Here is a 19373-nt window from a genome sequence, read left to right on the forward strand (position 1 = left end):
TCAGGAAGTTGGGAAATTTTATTAAGGTAGGGAGTTACACTGAGGTTGGTATTACTGAAAATACAGTATTATGGTTTGTTGTTGTTCAGTCATGTCTGACTCTTAATGACCCTATTTGGGGTTTTCTTGGCAAAGATACTGCAATGGTTTGCCATTTCCTTCTCCAGCTAATTTTATAGATGAGGAAATTGAGGCCAACAGGGTTAAGTGACTTGCCCAGGGTCACAAAGCTAGTAAATATCTGAGGCCAGATTTGAACTCAGGGAAATGAGTCTTCCTGATTTCAAGCCCAGCATTCTATGCACTGTGTCACCTAGCTGCCCCAGTCCCATGGTGCTTCAGATCAAGTCTTCTTAACCTAGGGTCCAAAGACCTGGGTTTTAAGAGTCAATGAAAGGGTCAATAGGAAAAAAAGAATTATAATTTTATTTTCATTAACCTGTAAGTGAAATTTAGCATTTTCTTCATTTATTTAAAAACATTACCTGAGAAGTGGGTCATTGACTTTACCAGAATAACAAAGCAGTTAATGATGTATCTATTTGTCATACTCAGAAATATCCCATGTTAAATCAGCAGGGCCTTAGAATCAAAAGAGAACTGAAGTTGGAGTACTGTAATAAAGGAAAGGAACCCTGGATCTGGTCTTGAGAGGCCTGAATTCAAATTTGAGCTCTGCCACTTAGTAGCCTTTGACCATGGGAAAGCTCATTAATTCTCTGGGCTTCAGTATTCTCATCTATAAAATTGGGACAATATTCTCACAACACCTGCCTCACAAACCTTCTGTGAAGAAAGCCTCTGGTAAGCCTTAAAGGGTTATATAAATATGAGCTGATTTAACCAGGGCAAGTTCTAAAGATTGATGGTATAGGTAACTGTCCACATGGTGGTGTCTCAGGGGGTCCTGAAATGCCTCCTGTGTCCTAATGTTACAAATGTCTCTTCTGCTCTCTAACTGATCCCTGAAATATGACCTTTTCTTTCATTCTATTAGCTTAAGGCTTTACTCTTAGTAAAAATGAAAATAGGCCTGGGACAGGGTCTACTTTGAGCTGTCACACATGGTTATGATTGAGTTTGAAGTCCTATTTTGGGGAAGGTAAGAGGGGAGAAAGAAAAACATAAAAATCCCTGGGATCCTGAGGAGAGCAAGGAAGTATCCTACAGCAAGAGAGAAAAGTGCATAAAGGAGAGGTTCAGACAACAAAGACAAATTTGCTCTAAATTATGACTACTACGATAGTCTTTTGGGACTATTTTGACCTGTTTAGCTCCAACTCTTTCAGTAGCAACTTTGACAGGAGTCATATATATGTCCATAGTCACAAGTTAAAGTTTTTATAATAAAAACACTTTTAAGTCCCCTCTTATTCATTCGTTCATGCCACATTCTGACAAGTTCTACCAAGAAAAAAAAAAGACTTTTGCAGTAGTTTGTGCCTCCAAAAGGGAGTCTGTGTCTATCACTCAAGACAGAGGTCTTGTCTCAAGCTTGCTGAGTTTGGAAAGGCCAGTGTAGGTGGGTTGGGTGAGGGTAGATGAATTTTTTTAACCAAAAAAGTAATCCTTAAAGGCAACCTACCAAACCATAAAGTGTTGCAATCTTAATCAATAGATAGAGAACTCACACCTATGAAACTAAATATCACTGAATTATTGAACTATAATGTTGTCCCTGTCTATACCAAATCTTTGGGACTTAAAGGAGGTTTTTACAATATATTATTGTTAATAATTAAAATGAATTAATAATAGCATTTCTATAGTACTTGAAAGTTTGCAAAGTGTTTCACAAATACTGGCTCATTTGATCCTCACAATGACCCTGGGAGGTAACCACTCTCATTATCCTTATTTTACAGATGTAGAAACTGAGGCAGATAGAGGTTGTGACTTGCCCTGGGCCATGGAGAGAGTAAGTGTTTGAGTTCTGGTTTGAAACCAAATCTTTCTTACTCCGAGGCCTATTCACTGTGTCACCTAGCTACCAAAAGACTCAGACAGGCCTATTGCACAAAAGTATTCATGCTGTCTCATTTAGTTCACAGAAAGGAAGATCCAAGGCTTAAAATGAAACATTCAGAAGCAAGGGAATAGGGGAACATCCCAAAAGGGAGAAAGAGATTTAAGGTTAAGGATTCTGCTGGGTCTCAATTGTTACAGATGATAGAGATAACCAGTTTCGGTCATCAGAGGGGCCAGTTACTGAATCCTCAGCTGTGGTGGCCTTTGGCGATGGAAGTGGAGAGGAATCATTATTAAACATTTAACAATCAGCTCTTTGAAAATACAAGATACACTTTTAAATTTAATCTATATTATTAACATTTTCTCCATCACTTTCTTATGTTTAAATAATCAACAAAATAGTAAATCAAACTCTGATTTGTACCATTTATCAATTTCCAAGTTGTAAATGCTCATACAAAACATTTAACATTCAATTCTTGTAAACTGGTACAATCTGATTCCAGCACATCCCTAACTATGCCTATCCTTTGTCATCTTGGTAATACTGATTTGCATGTATTTTATTATTAGTGATTTGGAGCAATGTTTTGCATGGTTGTTAATAACCAGAAATTATTCTGGCTCCAGCACACCCCTACCTTTAGGCCACAGTCAATATAAGAAAGATGTAAGTGTAGGAAGGTATTAAAGTTCCTTTACAACAGCCACCCTTGGATTTGGTACACTAAGCCCCTGACAACCTAGGACAACCTCCACACTACCATGAGACACTGGAGTAGGACTTTGGATCACCAACCTACCTGAAACTTACAAAGTCCTAGAGGCTTACTGAAGGGAGATGAATTACAGAATCCTAAGAAAGGAAACATGCATTTATTAAGTGTTTATTATGTGCCAGGCACTGTGCTAAGCATTTTACAAATATTATCTCATTTAATCCTCACAGCAACTCTGAAAAGTAGCTACTATTATGATCCCCTATTTTACCATTGAGGAAATTGAAGCAAGAAGAGGTTAAGTGACTTGCCCAAGGTCACACAGGTCCTAAATATCTGAGGCAAAATTTGAACTCAGGTCTTAAGATTTTAGATTTAAAATTGGAGGGGAGCTTCAAGGTCACCTAATACAACCCTCTCAATTAGTTGAGAAACTGAAGCATGAGGTCACCCACAAATATCAAGTGACAAGGTTGGGATTTAATTCCTGGTCCTCTGTCTCCAAATTCAGGCCTCTTTCCCCACCTACCACATTTCTCATCCATTGAAAAGACTCCAATCAGGCAGGTTTTCAGATATCTCATCTATTGTCAGAAGTCTCAAAAGAAAAAGAACAGCCCCAGAGACATCAGCAGGGCCCAAAATAGACCTAAGCATAAGAAGATTGTACATGTGCACTTGTTACCCTTGTACATACTGTATCAATATTTCAGTCCATAAAATAAAGAACAAAACAACAATAAAACTTTTATAACATTCAATTTCTTGACCAATTCCCTTGTACAAGTGAACTTTAGTTGCCCACATATCTAAAATGCTCCTTTTTTTTTAAAGAATAAGAGGCATCAACTCATTGATCTTTGTCATTCCAGATCTAAAACATTTCAAGTGACTCATTAGCTGCCCTCAGTCTCTGTATCTTTCCTGCAGCAATGGTGATTACAAAAGGTTCTATAGAAATAAAACTAACACACATTTCATAGAATCAAAAAATCTTAGCACTAGAAGGGACCTCAGAACTCATGTAGCCCCCATTTTACAGAAAACTGAAGTCCCCAGAAAAAATATCCAGTATGCAACAAGGCTGAGTTGAAGACAAGAAGCAGACTTCAAATAAAAATCAGCTTCTTCCTACCTGTGTGACCTTGGGCAAATCATTTTACATCTCTGCACCTTTGCTTCTGCTTTTACACAATGAGGCAGGGACAGAGGGAGGGTGTTAGGCTAAATGATTCCTAAGATTCCTGCCAACTCTATGGCTTGTGATGAAATGATTTTTTCAAACGATATTACTAATTATTGTCAGAGCCTGGATTCAAACAGGGCTTCTTTCTATTCTTTTCAACCCTATTAAATGAGGGAACCATAAAGTCCTAAAGCGCTTAAGTGCTCAATGCAGACTAACATCCCATTGTGTGTCCTTGATCTATATTTCTTTATACTCAAATTTCCAAGTATATAATAATAATAAATGTTTTCTGCAGCTTTGAACTATCAAATTGTTTTCAAAAAAGATATATTATTCTATGTCATAAATCTGAATCTTAATATTTATGTTACAGCTAATTTTCTGTCACACCCTGCTCAAATCTCATCCAAAATCTATGTTGCCTATTTTGGCAGTTTTTATTAAAACAAAGTCATTGTCCTACTCCTTTCAGGGCTCAAAATGTTGATCTATATCAGTGACAGTAACATATGTCCTTTAACAGTTGGTTTAAAAGTTTTTCTTTACACAAAGTACTTTTAATGCTTGTTTTAGCACCAAAGTCCTCCATATTAAAAGGCCTTTAAAAGAGAGAGTACATTGCATACTATTCCTGTTCTTAATTAAAAATCAGATGAGTTGAACCTTCTATACACCTCTCACAAAGAGAAAAAGAAAAAGTCAAACCAAAATAAATTAAACTACTTTTTACTTATGTGTAGCCTTTGGTAGATTTTTTTTTTCTAGTCAGTTAGCAGGGGAAAAAAAATCTTTACTCTGCCTTAGAATGCACCTTTTGTGTTCCTGCCCCTATCTTTCCTCATGGTATTCTGTGCTTCCAGAATGCCCTCTTTCACATCTTTGCTTCTTGAAAGGTCCAGGTCAAGGGCTAGCACCTAATATTCTAGTTATTTATGTGTATGTCATTTCGCCTACTATGTTATAAAGCCCCCTAAAGACAGAGGCTACATCTAATTCATATTTGTTACACCCATAGCACCTAGCACATTGCCTTGCATATGTTATGGTTCCTTAGTAAGTAAGTCTTGAGTGATATGATCAATGGCTTCAGACAGTCTCTGGGGAAGTAAAATGGAAGATGACAAAATAAAAAATGGAAACCAGAAAGCAGTGATGGGTTTGCACTGCCTCAAGTGCCTATGATTTCAAAAGCTTCAGATCCCCTAGGCAGCAATCTTCTTTATTTGCCATTTGGATTCTTATCATCTCCAACTCGAAAGCAATTTCACTCCCTCCTATAAACATTTGTTTAAATTTGTCAGTTAAGTGACATTTGGAGAATATGCTGTCAAGAATGCAGCATAGCATAGGATTATGAAGCATAGTTGGCTTATACATAGTTGGCTTGTGAACTTCTAAACTGCTAAAAGTTGTTGAGTATTAAGCAAAAAATAATGAACAGTGTTAAAGTTAACACAAATGATTTTAGTGGAAGAATAGTATGTGCATTTGAGACACATGGCAGATCCACAGAATCATTTCCAAGTCATAATCTATATCTCTAGTAAATATTAAACCAGACATCAAATAGTTCACAGGCTAGATTTCTGTGTACACTTCATCCATTCATTTTGATTCAGTGATTCAATGCTTTGGGAGTGTAGAGGGGAAGGGGAGAATTGAATTGATGCAATAAGTAGGCAAGATTAGCTAGAGTGATGTAAAAGAGCACTGATCTTGGAGTCAGATGATCTGGATTTTAGTCTCAACTCCATCACTTATTACCTATCAGAGTCATAAATAGGAATATTTTCTCCTGGGGCAAAAGTTATTGAGTTGAGAGAAGCAGTGGGAAAGGCAGCAAGCCATGACTATTGAAAAGAAATCAGAATAACTCTGGGTGTTGTCCATGGAGGGGGATGGTCTTATTCTTGCTTTAGTGGAGATTAAATAGAGAAAAGAAAGGTAGGCCACGATGGGGCTTTGAGGGGTTAGCCCATGATTGTTTGCACCATGTGGCAATGTCCAGGTGCAAAGGACCCCAAAGTAAGTCAGAGAGAGGTCGGTAACCTCGAGGAGGAAATGTGCAGTTTCAGAGGAAACAGCACATCTTCCAGATGTTAGTGCCCTGGTACAAAGCCGTATTCACCTCATACTGATAGTTATACCTCTACTCTCTACACTACCTTGGACAAATCACCAGGTTCCAAGAACCTGGTGTTCTTCTATAAATTGGGGATGAGATTTGCCCTATCTACAGCACAGGTTTTTGTTAGACAAAAATAACTAAACTACCAAAACCATATAATTTTTTAGCAGTTAACTGAGCCCTTATACATTGGTTCCATTAGCCTGCTTCCATTGATAGGATCGATATGAGAAAAAAACAAGACTATAGAAGAAATGCACGCAAGGTACTCAAAGAAATCTGAAGAGAAAGACACAGGTTTCAGCTAGGGGAATTCAGGAAAGACTTTATGGAGGAGGTGATACTTGAATTTGGTCACACTAAGGCAGAGATCTAGAGGAAGATCATTTCAGGCTTGTGGAGCCATGGGGAGGAATGCATAGGGATGTGCAAACATTTTGTCTAAATAGTGAGTTGGAAAAGAACTATTCACCCTTTGGAGTAAAAAATCATTTAGTTCACCAGAGCAGCAATTAAATAGCTAGCAACAAAGAATCTTGAACATACTTATTTACCTCTAAAAGGTGAAAAATTCATTCCCTTTGAGCTTATAGAGACATACAGCTCTTAATAAGTATTATTCATTGAGAGAAATCTAGGTGTTCACATTTGATTTAACTGTAACAACTTCTGAGTTGACTTTGTAGAGTCAAGAAGGATACTGTTAATAAAGCTGAGTCTCACGTAGGATAATTTGGGTTTGCCCTGAGCCAGATCCTCCACACCCTTTCTCTTATCTCCAAATCCAGTGGTATAATCCTTGTGTTCAAGATTCACTAATTATATAAAGGGCCCAGGAATGCTTTTGGAGATTTTCTCACTCTCCTCTCATTACTCCCATTCAGAAAACCTAGGGAAATCTCTGAAAGTGACCACACACACACATACACATGCATGTACGCACGCGCATATGCACTCATGCATACACACAATAATTAGACCCACTAACTACTTGTGAGTATTTTTGTCATTGTTGAGTAGTTTCAGTAGTGCCCAACTCTTAGTGACCCAATCTAGGGTTTTCTTAACATTTCCTTCTCCAGTTCATTTTACAGATGAGGAAACTGAGGCAAGCAGGGTTAAGCGACTTATCCAGGGTCACACAGCTAGTAAGTAGCTTAGGCCAGATTTGAACTCTAGTCCTCCTGACTCCAGACCCAGCACTCTAATCATTATGCCAACTAGCTGTACTTGTGATTATATGGTTCACAAAATTAAAGAAAGTTTTATTGACTGACAAACAAAAGAGAATCCACAGCTGAATTCTTTTTTTTTTCACAGCTCAACTCTTAGAAAAATAGGCAGACATCCTCCAACAAGTAACACTCTTCCAAAGAGCTATATACAACCTCAGTAACTTAGAGTCATAAAGAAGCAGGTTGTTCGCCAGCTGCTCTCAGCAGGTGCTGCCAGATAGAATTTCTCCTACTTAGTCAGCCGCTCTTTCTGTGGTTCTACATAGCTCCCCTGTTATGCCTAAGGTAGCACCATCCCCCCATTCACCCAGGCTCAAAATTTAGGCATCATCCTTAATTCCTCATTCTTTCTCAACCCCCGTATCCAATCTATTGCCAAGATCTGTTGATTTTGATATCTCTCACTTACCCTTCCCTTCTATTCTCTGACACCACCACCACCACCCTGTAATAGGCCTTCATCACTTAACTCCTGGACTCTAGCAATAAGCAGCTGGTTGATCTCCTTGCCTCAAGACTCTCCCTGCTCCAATCCATTCTCCACTCAGTTGTTAAATTGATCTTCCTAAAGCATAGGTCTAATTGTGTTCTCACCACCACCCCAATTCAATAGATTGCACTGGCTCCCTATCGCCTCCAGGATCAAATATAAAAACACCTCTGCTTGACATTCAAAGTCCTTCATAACCTGCCCCAACCCACCTTTCCAGTTTTCTTATACCTTACTCAATCCCATGTACTCTGCAGGACAATGACACTAGACCCCTCTTGTTCTCGGCACAAGACACTCCATCTCTCCACTCCAACATTTCATGCATTTTCACTGGCTGTGTCCCGTGCCTGGAAGACATCCCTCCTCATCTCTGCCCCCAGCTTCCTTTAAGTCTCATCTAAGATCCCACCTTCTACAGGAAGCCTTTCCTGACTCCTCCCCCTTAATTTTAGTGACTTCTCCCTGTTAATTACATCCCATTTATTTTGTATATAGCTTATTTGTACAAGTTGTTTGCAGGTTGTCTCTACCTTTAGGTTGTGAGTTCCTTGAGAGTAGAGACTTGCCTTTCTTATCTCCAGCACTTAGTACAGTGCCTGACTCTTTCTAAAGTTCCGCATAGCACTCAACAGGCAGGTTGGGCTTTGTTCTGTGAATGTTCCTCCTATAACTCTGCATGCCTTCCAGCAGGCAATATCAAATATGACTGCCTCTGTGTCAAGGCTTTTTCTACAGATCAGCATCTTCTATTCCTACAACTCCCCGGTTGGCATCAATAGGTATTCTAGGGTAATATGTTTTCCACAAAAATGTGGAAAATATATTATGCTTAATGGCACCATAGATAATTATTCAGTGCCAAGACTTATTAAATAATAACAATAATATATTAATATGACATAGCATCAAAATACTTACAGGAAAAGTTAAATTACAGGGAGATATAGAAATAAAACTATAATAGTGGGAAGAAGCTCAGTGAACTCTCTTTTAAATCTAGACAAATCTAACAACAAGTTAAATAAGAAATAAGTTCAGAAGCAATGGAATTTTAGAAAAGTTAAATATGATACATTTCTAGTAATTATTAAATGGGAATTGAAAATAGTATTCACATTCTTCAGCTTTGTACATCACCTTTACAAAAATTGACGATTAGTAGTGGATAGTGCTCTGGCCTTGGAGTCAGGAGGACCTGAGTTCAAATCCAGCCTTAGACACTTGACACTTACTAGCTGTGTGACCCTGAATAAGTCACTAACCCTGAATGCCTCACCAAAAAGCAAAAACAAAATTAGGGCATAAAACCTCACAAATGAGGGAAAATAGAAATATCAAAAACATCCTTTATCCATCACATAGCAAAAACAAAAAACAAAAAAAAACTTGTCTGCCCTAAAAAGATCCTTGAAAAGAGTAAAAAGAAATTGGAGACAAAATAATTTAATCCTAAAGAATTGGTTGGGTGAAGGAATAAATCATATAAACAAAAGATAATTTCATCAAAAAGAATGACAACAGCAAGATAACTACCAAAACTTTTAACGTGTAGAAAAAGCAGTCTTTAGGGACAAATTTTTATCTTTAAGTACTTTCATCAACAAAAAAGGAAAAATAATATGTCAATGAATTTGCCATGCAACTAAAAAAAAAAAGCAACAAGAAAAGCAACAAATAAAAAAACCTCAACTAAACACCAAATTAGAAATCTTGATAATCAAGAAGAGATTAATAAAAATGAAAGCAAAAGGGGCAGCTAGGTGGTACAGTGGATAGAGCACCAGCCTTGAAGTCAGGACAACCTGAATTCAAATCTGACCTCAGACCAAACACTTGACACTAGCTGTGTGACCCTGGGCAGGTCACTTAGTCACTTAACCCCAATCGCCTAAAACAAACAAAAAAAAAATGAAAGCAAAAAAGAAACCAACATTAAACTGATAAGTAAAACAAGGAGCTGTTATTAATTAACAAAATAAAAGGTTAATCTAATTTTTAAAAAAAGAGAGGGAAAAACCAAATCAACAGTATCAAAAATGAAAAAGAATAATTCACAATTTAAATAAAGGAAACTATTTTGCCCAATTATATGCCAACAAAACTAGAAGCTTTAATTAAATGGATGAATATTTTTTTTTAGGTAATTGGGGTTAAGTGGCTTGCCCAGGGTCACACAACTAGTAAGTGTCAAGTATTTGGTCTGAGGTCAGATTTGAACTCAAGTCCTTCTGACTTCAGGGCCGGTGCTCTATCCACTGCACCACCTAGCTGCCCCTAAATAGATGAATATTTAAAAGAATGCAAATAACAACATGAGTGCTACATTATAGGATATGAAGACAGAGACTTTCCTCCTGTAGTAATTATTTTTTTGAACTTTTGATGTCAAGTCAACTGGTATATTTTTAAGCATCTCCAATGTGTCTGGCACTGTGGAAAGCATTGGAGAAACAAAGAAAAGAAAATTAGAGTCCCTGAACTCAGTCATGGAAGACAACATGCAAATAGCTATGTATGACAAACAAAATATATACAGGATAAATTGGATATAATCTCAGATGTAAGGCACCAGCATGAAAGAGGGTCGGGAATGGCTTCTTGAAGAAGGTAGGATTTTTGCTGATACTTCAAGAAAGCCAGGAGGTGGAATGGAGGAGGGAGAAAGTTCCAGGTATAGGAGACAGCCAGTGAAAATGCTTAGAGTTGGGGAATGGATAAATAAGATAGATGTTCAAGGAACAAAGCACCAGTATCAGGGGATTGCAGAGAAAATGGCAGGGAGTAAGGTATAAGAAGACTGGACAAGTAGGATGGGGCCTTATGCAATTTTCATATTCATTTGCAATTTAATATTCTAATAGATCCATAACCTCATCAATGTGGGTTTTCTTTCATGGTATTAATTTATAGCTTTTGAACAGGGTCATTCATATTGCATGCTACAGTGAAAAGAGCACTAGACTTGGAGTCAGAAGAAACAGATTCTAGTCCCACCTTTAACACAAACTAAAGGTTAACTTCAGACAGGTCACTGACCCTCTTTGGGAGTCAGTTTCTTATTTCACAAAGTGAAAGGAGTTGGAGTAGAGGATTCATTTCAGCCAAAAATGTTTAAGCACTCACTGTCTCAGGCACTGTAATAGACACAAGAATACAAAGCCAGATATAACACAATTTTACTCTCAAACAGATCCAGTTTACTAGCAGGGCTAAGATATGTGCATGAATTAATATGACATAAGATAGAATATAATAAGGACAAAGGAGAAATCCAGTGCTCCAGAAAAATTTGAGGACATTTTTCAACTGAGAGAATTGGGAAAGATTTTATGTTTCTTTAAGGAAGAGAAGTTATTTCAATAGGCAGAGATGAGAGATGAATGTATTCCAGGAATGGGGCAGAGGCAGAAACATAGAGGGGAAAACTGAGGAAGGAACAGTCCATTATAACTGGAATGTAGAGGGTATGAGAGACAACTATATGGCAAAGAGGATAGATCACTGGACCTAAAGATAGGAAAACCTGAGTTCAAATCCTGCTTCAGATGCTTATGAAGCTTTTTGACCCAAAGTTTGGGTTATTTAACCTACCTGTGCCTCAGTTCCCTCATTCGTAAAATGAGGGGTTGGATCAATGGCCTGTACGTACCCTGACAGCTCTAAGTCTATGATCTTATTTGGGAGTAATTTGAAATAAGAAACCTTTAAAAATCCCTTCTGCCTGTATGATTCCTGAGATATTCCAGTCAATGGAAAAATAAAGAATAAATTTTGGTAAGCTAACACACTTATGAGGAATTCTACATAGTGTTTGAAATATGCTTCAAATCATTAAAAACCTAGGTTCATAGGTTATTCTTACTGTGTTACTTCTTCCTAAGTAAATTTATGTTTATATTGTAAAAATAAGGAAGGATATTTAAAGCAAAAAGGTAGTAATGGAATGGAAAGACCACTAGACTTGAAGTCAGTACACATGGGTTCTAATTCAAGCTCTGCCTTGCTGTCAAAGCTGTGTTACCTTGGACTGGACATTTTACCTTTCTGGGCCTCAGTTTACTCATCCATATGATGAAGAAATAATTTTTGAACCATCTTTCTCACAGGGTGATCATGAAAATTTAATGGAAAGTATATGTAAAGTTTTGTAAACCTTAAAGAGCTAACACTTTAATCAATCTAAGTTATTAAAATGAAAACACAATAATTTTAAGCTAGAAAAATAATATTTGATCTCTTAGCTTCCAAGCTACTAAAGCTAAAGAGATGTTCTTGATGATCTCATTCTAGAAAGTATAGACATAAAAGCTCAAGCATCTCTTCCTGTTCAAAAGGTAGAAACAGGATCTAACTAAATGGAATTTTCTTGATGACCGAGGATAAACTGGGTCACAGATAAAGCAGCCTTTCCATATCACCAAGTTAGTCTCTCAGACTACATGGTTCTAATAGGTTACTCCATCTAAGAGAAAAATGGACAGCCACGGTGGCAAGTCTTGAAAGCAATAATGCCTTGCAAAGTAACTATCCTTCTTCACCATGGCTACCCTGGCTGCTCTGCAATGCAAACTCCCCCTACAATCAATGATTGGAATATAGGAAACATATCCAATAAACCCATTGCCCCCTTTTCAGCAACCAGGCCAATTCCATATTCCATATTGGATGGCCAAGAAGTAGTGTTGATTACTTCAACCTTGCCACCCTTAAGAAGCAACAAGCTCAGTGAATTCATCCAATGACCCCTAAGTGTTTTCCTCATCAGCCTAGTCTATATTGTCATGACCCAAACATATTATAATAACTTAAATTATCCATTTTCTAGACTAATAAGTGAAGATATATCAAAAAATAAATCAGAAAACTGTTCCTATCAGGTAAATCTTTGGCTTTCAAACCATGTCTTTGGAGCAGAGTAAGAACAATCAATCATTTCTTAAACACCTACTGTGTTCCAGACATTGTGCTTGACTCTAGAGATAAAAAGGAAAGAAGAAAGGAAACAAATGCTCATATATGTGCCAGGCACTGGGTAATATGGTAGTAATGTAGTAATTATTTTTTTAAACTTTTGATGTCAAGTCAGCTGGCATATTTTTAAGCATCTCCTGTGTGTCAGGCACTGTGGAAAGCACTGGAGAAACAAAGAAAAGAAAAATAGAATCTCTGAACTCAGTCATGGAAGACAACATGCAAACAGCTATGTATGACAAACAAAATATATACAGGATAAATTGGATATAATCTCAGATGCAAGGCACCAGCATGAAAGAGGGTCAGGAATGGCTTCTTGAAGAAGGTAGGATTTTTGCTGAGACTTCAAGAAATATTATGTCATTTGATCCCCATGACAACCCTGGGAGATAGATGTTATTTTTATTCTCCATTTTACATTTGAGGACACTGAGGCAAACAGCAGTTAATTGATTTGCCGAGAATCACACAGCTAGTATCTGAGGCCAAATTAGAACTCAGATCCTCCTGACTTAAGGGCTAATGCTCTATCCACTGCACCACCTAGCTGCTCCACAAATATAACTTTTTAATAAATGCAAGAAAATCCCATAATCTGTAGTACATAGTTCTATATTATGCAGTTAAGTGTCATTCACTTTTTTAAAGGATCTTAGTCTTTGGTAGATAGCGATTGAATTCAATATGGTTCAAAAGACATCCTTCAAAATATGGACAGGTGAACTAACTCAATGGACAACCTAATGAGCTAAATCAGGATGAACCTTCCACTAACTAGCTGTGTGGCTGTGGGCAAGCAATATCTTTGCCATTTGGGACCTCAGTTTTTCTTCTATAAAATGAGAGGGCTGGAATAGATGGTCTAAAAGTTTTCTTTGTGTGAGTCTTATTCAGTCTGGATTTGGCAGATACGGAAAGAAGAGAGGCCTTCAATGGAAAGTTATTTGTATTTAGCCAGGGTTCAATCATAGAAGGCCTACATTAAAAAAGAGCCAAAGGTTTTCTCATAGAAAAGATGTCTCTAGATCTCACAGAAAGACACCAGCATGCAGAAATCCTTCCTCACAGAACAAATTTTCTTAAACGGGGGTCCATGGATCACCTCCCCCTGATGTGTACATAGGAGGGATACAAATTTGAATGGGAAAAAATTAATCTTCCTTTTTCATACACCCCAAAAAAAAACATCCTTGAAGCATATACTCTGTTCATCATTCAAAGTGGTGGGGGTAAAAATATGAAACGAGACACAGTTTCTGTGCACAAGGACTTCCCAATGTAGTCAGTGTGCTAAATATAGGGGTAACTAATATATTATGCTCAGTCAAAAGGCAATTATACAGGGCCTCCCTGGTCCCCTGCACTGGGCTCAGCACCAGATAAAAAAGTGAATAATAAATATAAATGAATGAATAAAATAAATAATAAATGAATAATAATATGATAATTTATAATAATATGATAATAATAATAAATTAATAAAATGAATTAAAAAACAAATAAGAAAGTGAAACAGATGCTTTATGTTGCAAACTCTATACCACAAGCAGTAACTTTGAGCGCCTACCCTCAAGAAGCTTATGTTCTATTTGAGAGAACACAAAATGTTTACAGAATATGTTACCAAAAAAAATTAAAACATTCTGTAAGCAATGGGACAGGGGAGGGATAGGTACCAACAATTGGAAGACTCATCAGGGCCTCTTGAAGGACATGGAACTTGAGCTGAACCTTGATGGGAATGAGTAGTTTGAAGAAGCAGAGGAAAGAAAGAAGAATATTCCAGGCACTGGAGACAGCTTGTGTGCAAAGGCACACAGATTGTGGGCCAGATTGTGAAGGGCTTCAAATGCCAAAAAAAGAGGGGTTTGATTTTTAAGTGTAGTGTGCACAATGTACAGGAGAGAAAACCAAAGATGGAGAGGTTGTTTTTAGTTAATGGGATTTTGGAAACCTTCACAATGGCACCTGAACTGGACCCGAAATTCAAAGCAATTTAATAAGAACTTTTATAAGGCAGGGTGGATAGAGTGCTGTCTTCACTGTATAGGCTTGAGTCTGAATCTCCCTCTGACACATACTGGCTGTGGGACCTTGGGCAGGTCACTACTTAATCTCTCAACACCACCCTCATCCATACCCGCTTGACAACTCTGGAATACTCCAAGGTGAAGAGCCCTGAAAATTCATATTGGTAGAAGAATTTCCTCACAAAAGCTTCCTATACCTATGAAATTAAGCATCCAGTAAAAAACAGTATCTCAATAGGCAAAAATATACAGGAAAGAGATCATTTATAGAATATTCTTGTGAATAGTAACACAATTTTCAAACACAGGGCCTCAGGGTAGACATTTAATTTTCAAAACTTGTCTAGGGGACATAAATATCTTGTCCTAGCTCTGCTTGTGGTAGAGAATGAGAGAATATAAAGCTTTCCTACATTTAAAAAATATTCATAATAAAAGCCACAAAAACAATGAATAGAGTAGAAACAGAGCCCTGGGCCTGAAGTCAGGAAGACCTGAGTTCAAATCCAGCCTCAGACACTTACTAGTTTTGCAACTCTGGGCAAGTCATTTAACCTCCATTTACTTCAGTTTCCTCAATTGTAAAATGGAGATAGTAATAGCAACTACCTCACAGAGTTGTTGTGAGGATTAATGGAAGATGGGGGAAAAAAACACAATCATAGAATGTCATACTTGGAAAGGACCTCAGAAAGAATATACTATCTGCTTCCTGAATACCTCTAAGCTACACTGTTATAGGAAAGAGCCTGGTTAGACTAGTCTGGAACCATGTGTGGTCCTATCACTATAACTAGCTCAGGTCATTTTTCTATTTCCTTTCCACTACCCAATGGTAGGGACTATATACATGGGGGGAGGGGAGGAGTCTATTCCATTTCTGGACAAATCCAATTGCAAGAAATATTTTTCTCATGTTGAGCTGCAATCTACTTCCTTATAACTGTTCCTGATATCTACTTTGTATATATTTTGCATTTATTTATGTGTGTACCTATTGTTTCCCCCATAGAATATAAGTTCCGTGAGGATAAGAACTGTTGCATTTTTGTCTTTGAAGCCCCAGCACCTTGCATGGTGTTTGGAACATTGTAGTCACTTAAAAGGTGTTTGTGGATTAAGTATTCCTGGTTCTCTACCACCAAGCCGAGCAAGTCTAATACCTTCTCCATGTAACTCTAGTTGAAATATTTGAAGAGAGTTATAAAGTCCCCCTAAAATTTGGCTTCTCCAGACAAAGTAGACATTTCTACTTCCGCAAGCTAATATTCATACAGCATATCTACACGATCACATACTTTTTATTTGTTTCTCAAAAATGACTGAAGAGGAGAGAAACCAACTCAGGAGAGACTCGTTACTACAAAATAGCATCATCACCAATATAATAATAATAATAAATAACAGACAACCTTTATATTGCATTTTGGAGTAGCTAGGTGGTGCAGTGGACAGAGTGCTGGGCCTGGAGTCGGGAAAACCTGATTTCAAATCCAGACTTAAACACTTACTAGCTTTGTGGCCCTGGGCAAGTCACTTAACCCTAATTGTCTCAGTTTCCTCATCTGTAAAATGAGGAGTGGCAAACCACTCTAGTATCTTTGCCAAGAAAACTACAAATGGGGTCACAAAGAATTATTGAAACATCTGAGCAACAACAAAATACAACATCTTGGAATCACAGATATAGAGTTAGAAGCCATCTGATACCTCTGTTTTGTGGAAGCNCCAAATGGGGTCACAAAGAATTATTGAAACATCTGAGCAACAACAAAATATAACATCTTGGAATCACAGATATAGAGTTAGAAGCCATCTGATACCTCTGTTTTGTGGAAGCTGGGCTCAAGGCCTATCTTATTTTGTTGTGCTTTTAGAGAGCTTGCCTTTATAGCAAATGATTATCAATATCCTAGACGTTGCTACCCACACAGTACAATGAGAAAAAAAATTATTTCATTGTAAATGTGTCCATGTTGAGGCAGAGCAGTGGAAACATCTGCTGAACTTGCTGTAATCAATTATCCATTAATATTTTACCTTTCCCAGAATATTCCAAAAACCCCTGCTTAGCCACCTGAGCCTCATTGGCTCTCCTTGTCTTAATGATCCTCATCAATCTCCTAGCTTTGTACCTGTCCCTCCCAGCTCATTTTGTACCACCCTCCTTTGATTTGTCTGAATTCTCAAATATTATAAATTATTTAGCTATATTGAGCTTAAACGGTTTGGAAATGGGACCATAATAGCTTTTGTTATAAAAAGTCATAAAATGCCTCTAATTAAACTGAAATCTCAACACTCTGGATAAGTTCTCTAACACCTTCATTTTTGCATATGAGGCTCAGAAGGGTTGAATGATTTAGCTGGGGTCATACAGATGATAAATGGCAGAACCAGGATTCACACTCTGGTTTTATGAACTCCGATCTTGTGACTCCAAATTAAAGCTCTTTCTATTTTGCCCTGCTGCTTTATAGAGGTTGTCTCATCTGATCCTCACAACAACTCTATGAGGTAGATAGTGTAGGTATTATGAAGTCCAAGTAGGAGATTCACCTTTGCAGTAACTGGAGGAGATCCAAAAAGCAAACTATATGAGGTTCAGTCCTAAGCTATCTTCTGAATTCTCACTCTAAGATCAATCACCAGTATCTGGGGAAATAAACTAACCTAAAGGAGACAGCGATCCAAACTATTATTCCTTTTTCTGGAAGTTCTGTCATGAGCTCATCAATAGCTCAACAGCAATTGCACCAACTGAGGAGCCAAGGGGAAATGAACAAAGCAGAGAACAGGCCTGCTGAGATCAGCCTCATCCTCTTCACTACCAGCTGAAAAGACATTCTCAAAGGAATCATGGACATACTCTCCTCAGTCTTCCCAAAGTACTCGTAAGACTGGAACTAAGGAACGCAGCTCTGTGTGTCTGTGTTGCAGCTTTTCAACTCGACTGATGCTGGGCTTCTGTCTGTAAGCTCTCATAGCCATTTCAGAGAAGTACACGTACTTTAAACATAGGTATTTTGTTTTACAGAGAGGAAAGGTGGTTCTCCCCTTCCTCCTTCCCTCTTGTTGCTAATGGATATCTCTAGAGATACCTGGTGACACTTTTCTTTCTGATGCATCCTCATATGGTATTCATGAAGGTATCTTAATAAGCAAGTGACTCAAGTCTGGAAAATGAGACATAGCCCTAGTCTCATTTGATGCAATTTAAACAGGAGATTCCTTGCCATCTTTCAAACTGCTTTGTTTCACAAAATCATAAGTCAGCAACATTTAGAAATTTTATTTGTCTTTTTCATCCCACTTTTGTTTTCTTTGCTATTCCCTAGGAATTTATGTGTTCAGCATCAGTCTCCTAAGCTTATCAGTCCTCAAAAAACAGATCTTGTCTGAAACTAAGTGATCCTACCTCATCATAACTTTCTTTAGCTGGTAAAAATATTTTATTAAGCTGGTGTAACATAAAGAGTACTAAATTAGGTATAAGAAGATCTGGGTTTAAATCCTGACCAACTCAGTTACTACTTTTGTGACCTTTAGGCAGGAAGCCACCTATATGGACCTCAGTTTCCTCATCTGTAAAAGGAGGGACTAGGACTAGATGAATGTTAAGAACATCATTTTTTTTCCTACTGATAGACTATTCTGCAGGGGGCATGAGGCACTGTGAAGATGAACAGCAACAGATAATTACCCAGCAGATTACTATTATTCCAGCAATCACAGAGTTCATGAATTCAAACGCTCTATAGAAATGTTGTACCATAGGCAGTTACTCTCCTCAGACTGGTTTAGCTCTGCAATATCTTTACATTGTGTCTTTATGCATTATGTTGAAAATTATTTTTTTCTTACTATAAAACTCTGGAGAATGTATGCCTGCAGTAGGCATGCATCTTATCAATGAGCAAGGAGTTCCTAAAGCTCAGAGATGCAAAAAATCGAAAGTGTTACCACTGTGATTAAAGGCTTTATCTGGAGGCATTTTTCATTGACTACTTGTAAATCCATCAACCATCTCTAGATTCATTTTTAAATTGTGTTGCCTTGGGCTTATTTTGTTTCTACATCTTAATATCATCTAACCTGAATCAGTTATTAGGAAATAAAGGAAATGTGGTTGTGAGTTAGGAAAGTGAAAGCAGTAAAGAGGTTTTATAATTAAGTTTAGACCATTTAGTCAAACTATAGTAGAGTTTTGGTTCCAGGGCTAGTAATGGAGAACATTTGTTTCAGGTTTTTTTTTGTTTCAGGGTTAGGTTTATATAATAGCAGTTCTGGGCTCTTGTGGACCTGGTTCAATCTCCAGGGTTACTCAGTAGTAAAAGTCTTTCTTTGACTCAGTGTCTAACCTGAGGATATCAGATTTTCAATTTTTCTGTTCTCTCCCATAAATATTTAGTTCTCCTGGAAGCACAAAGCTATAACATAGTATAACACCCTCACAAAGACCCTGGGAGTTATATTTCTACTTACTTTAGGAATAGAGAAAGTTTACACAAGAATTTATACAAGATCAGAACTTGAGAAGTTTTCTCCCTGTACAACGGGAATTTTTAGGAGAGGGAGAGGGAGGAAGAGAGAGAGAGAGAAAGAGGGAGAGAGAGAGAGAGAGAGAGAGAGAG

This window comes from Vombatus ursinus, unplaced genomic scaffold (assembly GCF_900497805.2).
Source record: "Vombatus ursinus unplaced genomic scaffold, bare-nosed wombat genome assembly UNPS02014812.1, whole genome shotgun sequence".
Classification (NCBI taxonomy): Eukaryota; Metazoa; Chordata; class Mammalia; order Diprotodontia; family Vombatidae; genus Vombatus; species Vombatus ursinus.